General features: G+C 34.3%; 1 non-coding gene across 1 annotated transcript; it reads right to left on the bottom strand.

Moving 5' to 3' along the window:
* Positions 1–12,667: 12,667 nt before the first annotated feature.
* On the bottom strand, positions 12,668–12,774 carry LOC120149251. Its single transcript, XR_005518461.1, has one exon. It is a non-coding gene; the product is annotated as a small nucleolar RNA R71 (small nucleolar RNA).
* Positions 12,775–13,017: the final 243 nt, after the last annotated feature.

Below are 13,017 nucleotides of genomic sequence, written 5' to 3'. Positions count from 1 at the left end.
ATACACAACTCCTTTTAGTCGAATGAAATCCTAGCCTTATCTCTAAGGTGGATTAGACCTAGTTACTATCTAGAACCCCTTGTTTATGTGGTTCCTCCCTAGTTTCTCTCGAACACTAAGGATGTGCTACCTAGACATTCTCTCGAACACTAAGTAATCTCTTAAGGAACGACTAATCTCGTAGCTCATACAACCTTAAGGCACTAAACTTCATAAACAAAATGGAATATAACAGAAAAATAATTATTCATTAAAGCAAAACTTAAATATCCAAAATAAACTCCCACCAAATAGGATTAGTTCATGGGAGGGGTTCGAAATAAGCAAGGACAAAGCAAGTTAATCCGTTCTTTACAACCCAAATGATAAAATATTAAAGCAAAGAACAAACAGAAGGAGGAAAAGCCTTCGACGTGCACTGCCGGAGCTTCCCTCGGCCACCACGAACTGTCCCAGCAATCTAGCTCTTCTCGGATGCCTAGTTCGCCACTCCCTCTAGCTTGTCAACGGAGCAATGCCACGACAAAAATGATTGATGGAAAAAAGAGAGATATTTTTCTTTGAATTTTTAGGGGAGAATAAACCTAGGGTTTTGTGTTAAAATTACATTAGCACCCTAAAGTTCATTCCTTTTATGTGAGAGTCGGTGCAAAGATTGTAACTGGCCCCTCCATTATGGCTGATTGAAGAAAGCACTTTTTATGCCATGACAGCTGGCTCTTACTAAAAATATATTCTTTGGCTTTTTCTGCCCAAAAATGTCGTCCGAGATGTCGCGAAATTCGCATTTTGCTCAGTAGTCTCATCATGTCATGGCAATTCCCTTTTGCTTATCTTTGCTCCAAATCCTACACATCATTAAACAAAACACCTTCCCCATAACGCAACACTGGTTACAAAATAAAATGCCACGGCAAACAAATTTCACCACATACAACTATATGCTCCTAAATGCATCTATATGATCCTATATGAGCTTTTAGACATTTAATAACTTAAGTGAAAAGGTCTCAAATATGACCTTTTTAAGGAGTTATCACTTGTCCTCCAACTCTACAGGCAAATGAAAAGCTTTTCCATACACTATGTGAAATCGGGATATACCTAACAAGGTTTTTTAGATTGTTCTATATACCATAAAGCTTCATCTAAGCGCAAAACCAATATTTTCTTGAAGGATTCATAGCTTTTTCCAAGATTTGCTTGATTTCACTATTAAAAACCTCAACTTGACCATTGAATTGAGGATGATATGTGTAACAATGTGATGCTTCACTTTATATCGATGCGAAGTGTCAACAACTTGCTTTGATGTGAAATGGGAACCCTCATCACTAATGAATGCTAATGGTGTTCCAACACGAGTGAATATGTTTTTGTGAAGGAATCTCAAAACCGACTTAGCATCATTAGAAGGTAATGCTATAACTTCAACCCACTTGGACATATAGATAACAGATTCTGAACTTGTCAGATAGAACATAATCCCTAAACATACATACTATACGAAAGTATTTGAATTTGGAACATACATCGTGCAACACATGGCCGCGGAGAAGCAAAAAAACAATTAAAATCATTTAGATATGATGCATTGCAAGAATTTGTTATTAATTAAGCAGGGGTAATTCAGTTTTTTCACATCATGATGTGATCCAATTCAGCATAAAAAATGGACTTGCATCTCCAACCATTCTCAGTAATCAAAGGGAGATTTTCTTTAACTTAATCTTTCTTTATACCATAGTTATGATAATAGCTTACATACATTATATTTATAGTTATGATGAGGATATTATGAATGTATGAAGTTATTATTATGAACTACATATTTACATGATTATATCTTATATTACTTAGCTTATAAATGCTTACTTTTATAGGTACATGTTCGGCCACATGATGGGAGCTAACTTAAAGCTTGAATTGGAGTCATTGAGCTAAGGAAACTTGACTAGGACAACTCCGGGACAGCTCAAGGACATTTTAACAAAAAGTTGCCAGCTGACCCCTGAGCTCATAGCTGACAGTTTTGAGCTAGCTAGAGACCTCCTTTCAGCTGGAGAGTGCACCATCATCTTCACCACACAAAGCACTACAAATATGGTCTAGGTCAAATTTGTGAATTCGTACCTTTTCGCGAAGAGTTGCCATTCCGAGAAGTGCCTTTTCACAAGGAGCTGTCCTAAGACTTATACACATGTCCTTCATCTATGGCCAGCTCAACTTTAGCTCAAACCCATGGGAAATAGTTCAAATGATGAAAGGATGCTTCACACAAATGTGCCCTTTCATAATTAGTTGCTACCCCATTGATGACATGTCACCTAGACGTTAGATGGATGCCAAGTCACACCTAGTTGCTGATCATTTTCACGCCAAGGAGGAGCCACATCATAAACTCCCTATGCCGCATATGTGAGTCCCTCATGACCATCCCACACATGTGCCATGCGTGTGGATGAAATGGGTGCCAAAAATAAAGAGGGTTCTCACTATTTGTCAAAGCATCATCTTTGTTCAAAGTTGGCGCCAAGATGAAGAGTAAAGAGACCATTTGGCCAAGGAAATCTCCATTCATTAAAACAACATGTATTTACATTTAAAAGTCATGTATCTAGCCGAATGGACACTTATTTATTCGGCCAAACCTATGTAAGCCTATAAATAGGGCTTTGGCATTTCATTTGTACACAACCATTTGATAAATTAAAACTCTTCTGAGAATATTCTCTCTTCAAGTTCTTTTTAGAACTATATCGATTAAGCAAGATTTTCTAAAGTTTGTGGCATCAATCCATTCCTTGATACTTATGGTTCCTAGTTCCTATAACTAGTGGGTCAAAGTCCTTGCTATCATCCCTTATAAAACTTATAAAAAATGGGTCTTTGTTCTTTATAACATTGGTTCTTTCTTAGTTTATAAGATACTATTTTCATCCTTATCTTTCTATCACCATAGTCCATCACCTTCAAGCCAACTCCATCACCATTCCATTACCATCTTCATCTTTTCACCATTAAATTATCCTTCCATCATCATCAAGGCATTCGTCCATCATCATTAATTGGAGGCCTAATTCATCAACTCTTGAAGGATTCTTCTACAATACTTCCGCAACCATCTTTGATAACATTTCTATCACTTTCATTTCTTCCATTTACCATTTCATTTCTTAATTATAAAATTACTTAATCAAATCATCTACTTTTGTGCAGATTACTTTCAATTCAACATGTAGCATTTGTGTCTCTCTTAGATCGGGAAATAACAAGGTTGCCAACTTCTCCATTATTGAAGAATCCTGGTTAGCCTTACATCACATCATCCAAAAAATTATCTAGAAATACTAAATTAAATTTACTAATATTCATTATTAATTCTTAATCAGTGACATAAAAAATTTCAGATTAATTTGACACCAAAAAGGAACCTAATCAAACATAAGAACAACAAACGTGCAATTGACACCTTTATTATGAAATTTAGTATATTTAAGGGTGACAAAACAAGTCTCATCAAATTCTAAGTTAGGGTCTAATTTTAATAAGAAATTCAATTTATGGACCATTTTGAACTTATATAAACTTTGTTGGGTCAAACTAAGACTTAGGGACACTTAGAACTTTAATGAATGTAATTTTACCATTTTTCATTGAGCACACAAAAAAGGGATCGATCACTTTTCACGAGGGATCAATCATTTGTAAAAAAAAGAGTTTGAGAGCAATCCTCTGAAGCAAGGATCGATATTTTCCCTTAAGGGATCTATCATTTTTTCTGGAAAAGTGCAGAATTATCAAGAACATGCATAATGAAGCCACCAAACTTCTACACAATCAATCCTAGGGACTAAATACATGCTTGGACACTCCCATATCACATCATACATGTCAGATTACACTTGTAGCATGCTTTATAACACAATTCAAAACATCATACAAGGATCTAGCATCAAAAGTCAAACGTTGCATAAAAGTTCACTTTTGGCATTAGTCACCTAGTCCAATTATGCATTTTAGGTCATTTCAAGCATCCTATAAGTCTAACATATTTAGCACACTTAGTTTCAATTGTCTAAACACACCAAACACTTCATTAAGGCATAATTCAACATTTGACCCACTTGGTATTCAAACTACACATTTATATGAATTTAAATCTTCAATAACAACATCAAAGCAACATTAAATCCATTTCAAGTCTAAAGGCTGCTCATCATGCCATATTTATTACAAGTTCAACCATTCAAAGTTCATTTAAGTTCCCATTGGTTCCCATATTTTCGTTTTATGAAATTAAATCAAATGTGCTTTGTTTAGTATTGCATTGCTCAATCGCACTGGATACTTTCCCCTTGCCTTCGACTTGGCTAGTAATCCATTGAAAGAGTATTAAGCAACGAGTGTGAGCTAGAAGCCTAGTGAATAACTAACATTCTAAGTGATGTTCACTTCAAAGCTAAAGGAAAGATCATATATACATTCACTCATCACTTGTTTTTACCTCAATAATTATGCCATTATGTCATAAATATATGTTCATATAATGCACCAAAAATGTAGAAAAAATCAATATTATACACATAATTTTCATCATCACATATTCTGTGAAAAAACACATGCACAATTACCTTTTTAAAGTGACGCATATCACACATATTTTCCAATTATGATCAACGACCTTTTGTTTAAAACACAACTCACTCTTTGGATAAACAGACTCCATACAACTCCTTTTTATTTGTGGACTCACCTAGGCCCAAAACTACAACTTTCAAAGCCAAGCTCAATTAACCAACCTTACCATGTAATCTTCTCGAAGCATTGCTCAATGCACCAGCTAACCCTATATCCCTTTATTCACACACATATAGAAAACCATAGAGTACTCTTCCTTAAACATGCCTTTTATATCCAAAAGTCCCATTAAGAAAAGATATCCATTTAATCCAAGTACACAAGAGTGGTTTTCAAGTGATGCATAGATTATACACATATACACTTTCAAAATACATTTTGAAACACTTATCGGAAATGGTTGTCATAATCAACCTTATATGGATAACAAGTTGCTCACACGTCTATGAATAGTGAAGTTGTTCCACTCATCCTCAACATGTCATATATATACATTTTGCAAAATTCACTTTCAAATCACTATGCATAACTTGCAACATATTCAATACACATGCCAATATTTATATTTCATATCAATTATGTGCATCAATATAAGTTCACTTAAACTGGAGTCAAGCTAAGAAAAATTCCCTAAACTACACCTTCTTTTACCATTGAAATGTTAATCCTCTAAGAATGAAAGTCTCTCACCTATGATGTCCACTAACTGAATTTGCTTCCAAACACTTAACGAATGATCACCACAACGCGATGCATCGATTTCACCCAATTATCAACACATTAAAAACATTGGAAAGCAAAAACAAAAAACACATCAAGAAAATATCCAAAACATAGCAAAATTTTTCTATTTCCAAAACATAGCAAAAATATTAAAATTACCAAAACCTTACCGAAACGACTTTCCATGCTTCCGATCCAATCGACACTACTTCTCCTCAATAAGAGATGATCAAGAAAAACTAATATCAACAACTAAGATCTATTAAAACTCCTCATAGTTGACATCAACTAATACTAATTCCCATATTTTTGGAAAAAACAATATGAAAATCAAACTTGTTTTGAAGAATTCTATCCAAATCAAACGCATTTGAAAAATTGATTTGGTATGATATAATACCATCATAAATACCTTAATCAATAAAAGAAAACCTTGAAAAGTGATCAAGAAAAATAAGACATTAAATACCTTTGAAAATCAAGTATAATTCACAAACTTCTCTTTAAAAGAATTGACTAATTAAATTCTTGAAAACATTAGATCATTAATTGTTGAAGCACAAAAAGGAAACAAGGAAAAAAGAATTACCTTGTTGCAAAAGAAGATGAAGAGATGAAAAAGATCAATAATGGCAACACCAAGAAACAAAGAAGAAAATGGAAAGAAAAAAAAATTGAAACAATCTTGATTAAAGAGAAAAGTTCAAGATAAAAGGAGTAAGGATCGACAACAAATGAATAGAAAATGAAGAAGAAGAGTTTTGGCTATGAAAAAGTTTTTTTGGGAGAATTTTGGAGAAAAATACAAAAGTATTTGGATAAGAGAATAATTAATAAAAATTAGGATTGAAATTGAGAAAGAATTAAGAATGAATCTAAGTAGGAAATTAAAAAAAGGAGATAAAAAATAGGTTAGAATCGGAGGGAAAAACCTACCACACAAGCCTTGGTAAAACTAGCTTCATAGATTTTGATTTATTATTCTTTTACATTTTAGTCACTGAAATCAACATTTTCAATTTATTCAATTTACTCACTGAATACACTTTTGTTTTATTATTATTAAAAATAATATTTAATATTTCAAAAATCATTTATAAATTAATATTAATATTTAAAATTTTGAAAACCAAAATACCATTATTATAGGAAATCCCAGAAATCACCCTAGTACTTACCTGGACTACTGACCCAGGCTTTGGACGTTATAACTCTCTCCCCTACAAAGAATTTTGTCCTTGAAATTACCTTAATTCAAAAAATGTGGATATTGAGCTCTCATCGACTCCTTCAACTCTCACGTCGTCTCATTGGTGTTATGGGTATTATGGTTACGCCATAACACCTTTACTAGCGGAACAAACTTATTCAGAAGAACTTTTATATTGCAACCTAAAAACTTAATCGGCTATTCCTCGTACGAAAGATCGACACGAACCTCGACATAATTTATCGTATCAACATATGAAGGATCTGATTGATACTTACGCAACATCAACACATGAAACACATCATGAATACGCTCAAAATCCGACGACAATCTAAGACGATACACAATATGACCAATGTGCTCTAACACCTCATAAAGTCCTATAAACCTCACACTAAGCTTACCCTTACGCCTAAAACTCAACACCTTCTTCCAAGGCAAAACCTTCAAGAATAAAAAAATCACCCACGACATACTCAATCTCACAATGCTTCAAATCAATATAAGACTTTTTCCTATAAAAAGTAACCTTATCCTCCGTCTCATGAAATATATCTGGACTAACAACACGCCTCTCATTCAACTCAGACCAACATAAGGAAGTACGACACTTATACCCATACAACGCCTTAAATAGAGCCATCTGAATACTTGACTGAAAACTATTATCATACACAAACTCTACCAATGACACATAACACTCTTAAGAACAACTAAAATCTTTAACACAAGCCTGAAGCATATCATCCAAAACTTGAATCACGTGCTTCGACTGACCATTCGTCTGTGGATGATAAGTCATACTAAGACTAAGCCTCAACAAAAAATAATCGATAAAGGAACACCATGCAACCACACTATCTCCGCTATATACAACTTTTCTATCTCTGCAACTAAAACGTTGTACGCACTGGCAGGAAATGCACACTCTTAGAAAAGTGATCGATAATCACGCAAATAGTTTCTTTCTTTGACGACGCCAATGACAAACCTATCATAAAATCCATCGTAATAGGTTCCCATTTTTAATCTAAAATACTAATATGTTGAAGAAAACCCGAAGGACACTAATGTTCAACCTTCACATGCTGACAAACCAAACATTGCCCCACTAACTCAACAACTACACACTTTAATCCTGACTATCAAAACAACTCTCGTAAATCTGAGACATTTTTGTATTACCCAGATCATCGCAAACAATCCATTATGTGCATCCAAAAAATCTCTCGCCTCAAGTTTAAATCAGTGGGCACACAACACCTGCCCTGAAAAACATAACACACCCTCATAATTCAATGAGAAATCACTACCAGAACCATCTCGCACAAGCTGTAGCTTCGCTTCAAACTTCTATCACTAGATTACAAATCACGAATATGTTGCGGCCATGTTGACTTTAATTTACAATTCTAAACTAAAGTAACATCCTCAGACACTCAATCTCACAAACAAAGATCGTAATTCGCCTATCGACTTACGACTCAAAGCATCAACAACAATATTTACTTTCCCCGGATTGTACTCAATTGAAAAATAATAATCTTTTAACAACTCAACCCAACGCCTCTGCCTCAAATTAAACTCCTTCTAGGTAAGGAGATATATAGGACTTTTGTGATTGGTGTAAATGATAAAGCTCTCACCATAAAAGTAGTGACATCAAATCTTTAGCGCAAACACTATCAAAACCAACTTCAAATCATGTGTGAGATAGTTACATTCATGAGGCTTCAACTTATAAGAAACCACCCTACCTTATTACATCAACACACACAAGTCTAGTAATAGATGCATCAGTAAACGCCATAAAATCTTTTTTGACTTTGGATGCACCAAAATAGGAACCTCCGTCAACATCGACTTAAACTACTCAAAACTCCTTCACCTTTCCTCTGTCCACTCAAACTTAACATTCCTTTGCAATAACCTTTTAAAGGAGCAGCTTCCACAAAAACTATGATGATAACACCTTCCACGAAACGATGATAATACCCAGCTAAACCAAGAAAACTACAACTTCAGTAACACTCTTAGGGGCTTCCAATAAACTATCACCCTAATCTTATTCAGATCAACTTGAATACCCTCAACTAAAACAATATGACTAAGAAATGCTACATCGCTCAACCAAAAATTCATTTCAAAAACTTCACATACAACTTCTTCTCTCTTAACACCTGCAAAACATTCCTAAGATGCGAATCATGCTCTTCATCCGAAGTTGAATAAATCAAAATTTCATCAATGAACACCACCACAAAATGATCGAGATATGGATTGAACACATGATTCATCAAATCCATGAAAACATCAAGTGCATTTGTCAACCCAAACGACATCACCAAAAACTCACAATGATAATAACCCATCCTAAAAGTAGTCTTCATCACATCCGACTTACTAACCTTCTATTTATAATACCATCAGCATAAATCAATCTTAAAAAAAACCTTAACATCTCAAAAATGGTCATACAAGTCATGGATCATCAACAAAAGTTATCGATTCTAGAGTGTCAACTTGTTCAACTGATGATAATCTATACACATGCATATCTTACCGTCCTTTTTCTTCACAAAAAATAAAACGGAGTACCTCACTGAGAAATAATCGAATGAATGAACCCACGATCCAAAAACTCATGTACCTACACCTTTAACTCCTTCAACTACTTAGAATCTATACGATAGAGGAATACATGCAGGAACTGAATCGGTATAAGTTTCGATGCAAAACTCTTACTCATGATCCAATGGTAAACCCATAAGCTCTTTATGGAAAACATCGAGAAAATCCGTAATTGCTTTAATATCTTCCACATGTAACTCTCTTACACCTAGATTACAAACATAGGGCAAGAATACCTTACATCTGTGACTCAATATCTTACTTGCATCCAATACCGACAACATATTAGAAAGAAACTTCAGCCTCTCTCTGACAACCAAAGCTCAAATTCATTTGACGTCTTCAAAATCGTGTGAGGAAACTCAAAATCCAAATGCACACGATGCTCACAAAGCTAATTTGTACCTAAGATAACATTGAACCCATGAAACGATAACTCCATCAAATCCGTTGGGAACACCTCACCCTGAATAACCAAAATACACCTCCGGTAATCCATAAGTACAATATCTTCTAACACCCTATTCACTACCAATCGACATCCTTAACACTAACAGTAATACTCAACTGACCCACCAAACTACTAAGGATATGAGAATGCGTAGAACCAAAATCTATCAAAGCGAGCAAAGAAAAATATTTTAGCATAAAGGTACATATGATAACATCTTTTGGGATACGATCGTGAGGCTTACGAATCACATATAATTTGCCAAGACCATCAGTTTCAATTGCACTAGTATGACCTCGACCCCTACCACGAGCCTAAATTATCTGACCACCAATACTTCTACCTCCTCTAACAGGAATAGAAGCAACATCACGACTCTCAACCCTTTTGGATAATCTCACAATTGATGATCCATATCTTCACTTCAGAAATAGTCTCTAGTGAGACGCCAACACTCACCCGTATGCCTTTGTTACAAGTCAAACAGAATAGAGACTGCTACCAACCACCAACTCTAGTAGACACTCTACCAGTTTACCTCAGACGAGAATCGTGACGACTCTGAGAACCAGCATCTCCTAACCATTTCCCCAAAAAATCTTGAGCACCAAGTTATCAAACACCTCCAAAGAACCATTAACAATATCGCATGAATTTCCTTTTCAAACCATCATTGAACCACTTATACCTCTCCAGCTCCATCAGAACTATCTCCCTAGCATATTCACTCAGGCGAAAAACTCTGTCTCTTACTCAGACACTAACATCCATCCTTGAACCAAGTTGAGAAACTTCTTCTTTCCCATCCATATACGTATCTCCCAGAAACTTTCACCTAAATACTCTATAAAATATAGTCGGGTCAACTTATCCTCGGTAACACTCATCTGAATCGTCGTCCACTAACGATGTGCATTAACCTACAACAGTGATGCAATACAACCTAACTCTTACTCATCAGTACAACCCATCTGATCCAAGATCTGCACCACACTCTCAAGCCAATCCTCAGTGACTATTGGCTCGATCCAACGAACACTATAAAACTCTTTGGCACCTTAATAACTCTAAAAGAAGAGTTATCATATATATTCTTTTTACCTAGAATGAGCTTTGACTTAAGCATTATTAGAAGCATAATTAGGAACATTTGTATATATTTATATACATTTTACATCATGAGAGTTGGTTGGGTAACCTTGGTTAAATTTGATAATTAATGTTGAATTCTAGTACAATTATGATATGGCATTACTCTTTGCTATAGGTGATTCTATGATGAGATGCAAGCTTGATTTTCGTGAAGAGCTAACATTAACTACTGATTTCACTGACAATTATTAGAATTTTATGGAATAGGACGGTTGGTTGGGTAACTGTCAATTGGTTGTATTTCACTCAAAACGTGGAGCAATTTTATTGTTTGAAGTTTAATTCCTTTAGCTTATAAATAGAGTAGACTTTCACGCCATCAAAACATCTAATTTTTCATCTTCCAATATTTTGTCCACAACCTTTATTGCCCGATCGACCATGGTTGCCTAAGTCCACTGCCAGGGAGTGTTGCAGCAGTTGCGGAGTATTATCGTGTAGCAGTGATGATTGATAAGATCCTCTTTTATCTTTGTTACTCCATTGAGATAAGGAAACAGTGAGTTAGATTTGGATGTTTACTTAAACGTTGGGATGTTATTTGGTTATGAGCATCATGTTTTTGTGTAATTGCTTTTGTTATGATTCTTGATTTTATTTTACTTTTTTATGTTATGTCAAACTTCATTGGATGGTTTCAGAATTAAAATCATCTTATTGATTACTCTATCTATGATATTTAGAAATAAGTATTTTTGGATATTTCATCAACTTTTGTCCAGTATTGGTATATGTGAGAAATAATTTAGTGTATTGAGACGTATACTGCCAATGTTATGCAATATTACTTTTTAATTATTTAGGTTAATTAAGGTTAATTCATGTTGATTAAACAATGTTAATCATTGTTTAATCCATAAATGTAAAGTTTTCTAAATGAAATAATAGAAGCTACCAATTATCATCTAAATCCATTAAATCCCCAATCTAATGCTTATTAAATTCTGTAACATGACATGTCACTTTATTATACTGAATCTTACCTTTGCTATAATTTTGTTTGTTGGTCATCTTAAAATTTATCTTTCAACAACTCTTTAGTAATTAAATTTTGTTCTCTGTGGGCTCGACACTCAAAACTCTTGAAGTTTCCACTTTATTACTTGGTTTACGACACGTGCACTTGCGTTAAATGTTGTAACAATTTTTTCATAGCATCAAGTTTTTGGTGTCGTTGCTAGAGAGCAATGGTTTTACATTAGAGTTATATTTTTAGTTATTTACATGTTTATTTTCTCGTGTAGGTACATATTTCTTTTCGTATTTTAGAGTGATGGTGTATGTCTCACAGTAACGACGACGAACTACAACCTTTTGATTTAGAAATAGAATGGACATTTCATCATCATCAAAGATGAGCTATCTGGAATAAAGAAACATGAATGTTAGAAATGGTAAAAACACTTTACCACCATTGCAACATGAAGATAACAATGAATTATTGGTTGGAGATAGGGTTAATCAATCGTAATATTACAAAAACGATGTCCGTAATCGATAGATCAAGGAGCATATTGTTCCATCATTGGATGAATTGAATCTTGGTATTGTCTGATCAACCATTTATTCTACCCATTTTGTGCTGAAGCCAATGATGTTCCAAATGTTACAATCAATGGGGAAATATAATGTTTTATTTACTGAAGACTCGAGACACACCTTAGAGCATTAATGAAAGTATGTGACTTGTTTGTGCAGCAAGGAGTACCTATGGAATCATTGAAACTGAAATTGTTTCCTTATTCTCTACGTGACAATGTTAGAGCATGGCTTAACTCACTACCCCAGATGTTATATCATCGTGGAATGAATTAGCAAAAAAATATTTATTGAGGTTTAATCCACCTAATATGAGTGCCAAGCTAAAGAATGATTTAGCATCCTTTAAGTAGTTAGAAGATGAAAACTTGTACAAAGCATGGGAACATTTCAAGGATTTACTGCATAAATGCACAATGCATGGATTTTTGCATTTAATGCAAATGTAAATGTTTTATAATGGTTTGAATATACACATACGTATGGTGGTTGATGCTTTTACCAATGGAGCATTATTGGATAAAACCTACAATGAAGCATACGATATTTTGAAAATCATATCTAACAATGATTATCAATACCCCAACATGAGGAACATGTTTGGCAGTCGTAATGCTGCACAAGTGGATTCTGACGCCTGAAATTCATTTATTTTACAAATAACAACATT

This window comes from Hibiscus syriacus, unplaced genomic scaffold (genome assembly GCF_006381635.1).
Source record: "Hibiscus syriacus cultivar Baekdansim isolate YM2019G1 unplaced genomic scaffold, ASM638163v2 tig00110998_pilon, whole genome shotgun sequence".
In the NCBI taxonomy this organism is placed as follows: domain Eukaryota; kingdom Viridiplantae; phylum Streptophyta; class Magnoliopsida; order Malvales; family Malvaceae; genus Hibiscus; species Hibiscus syriacus.
This window is presented reverse-complemented; position numbering and strand designations above follow the sequence as displayed.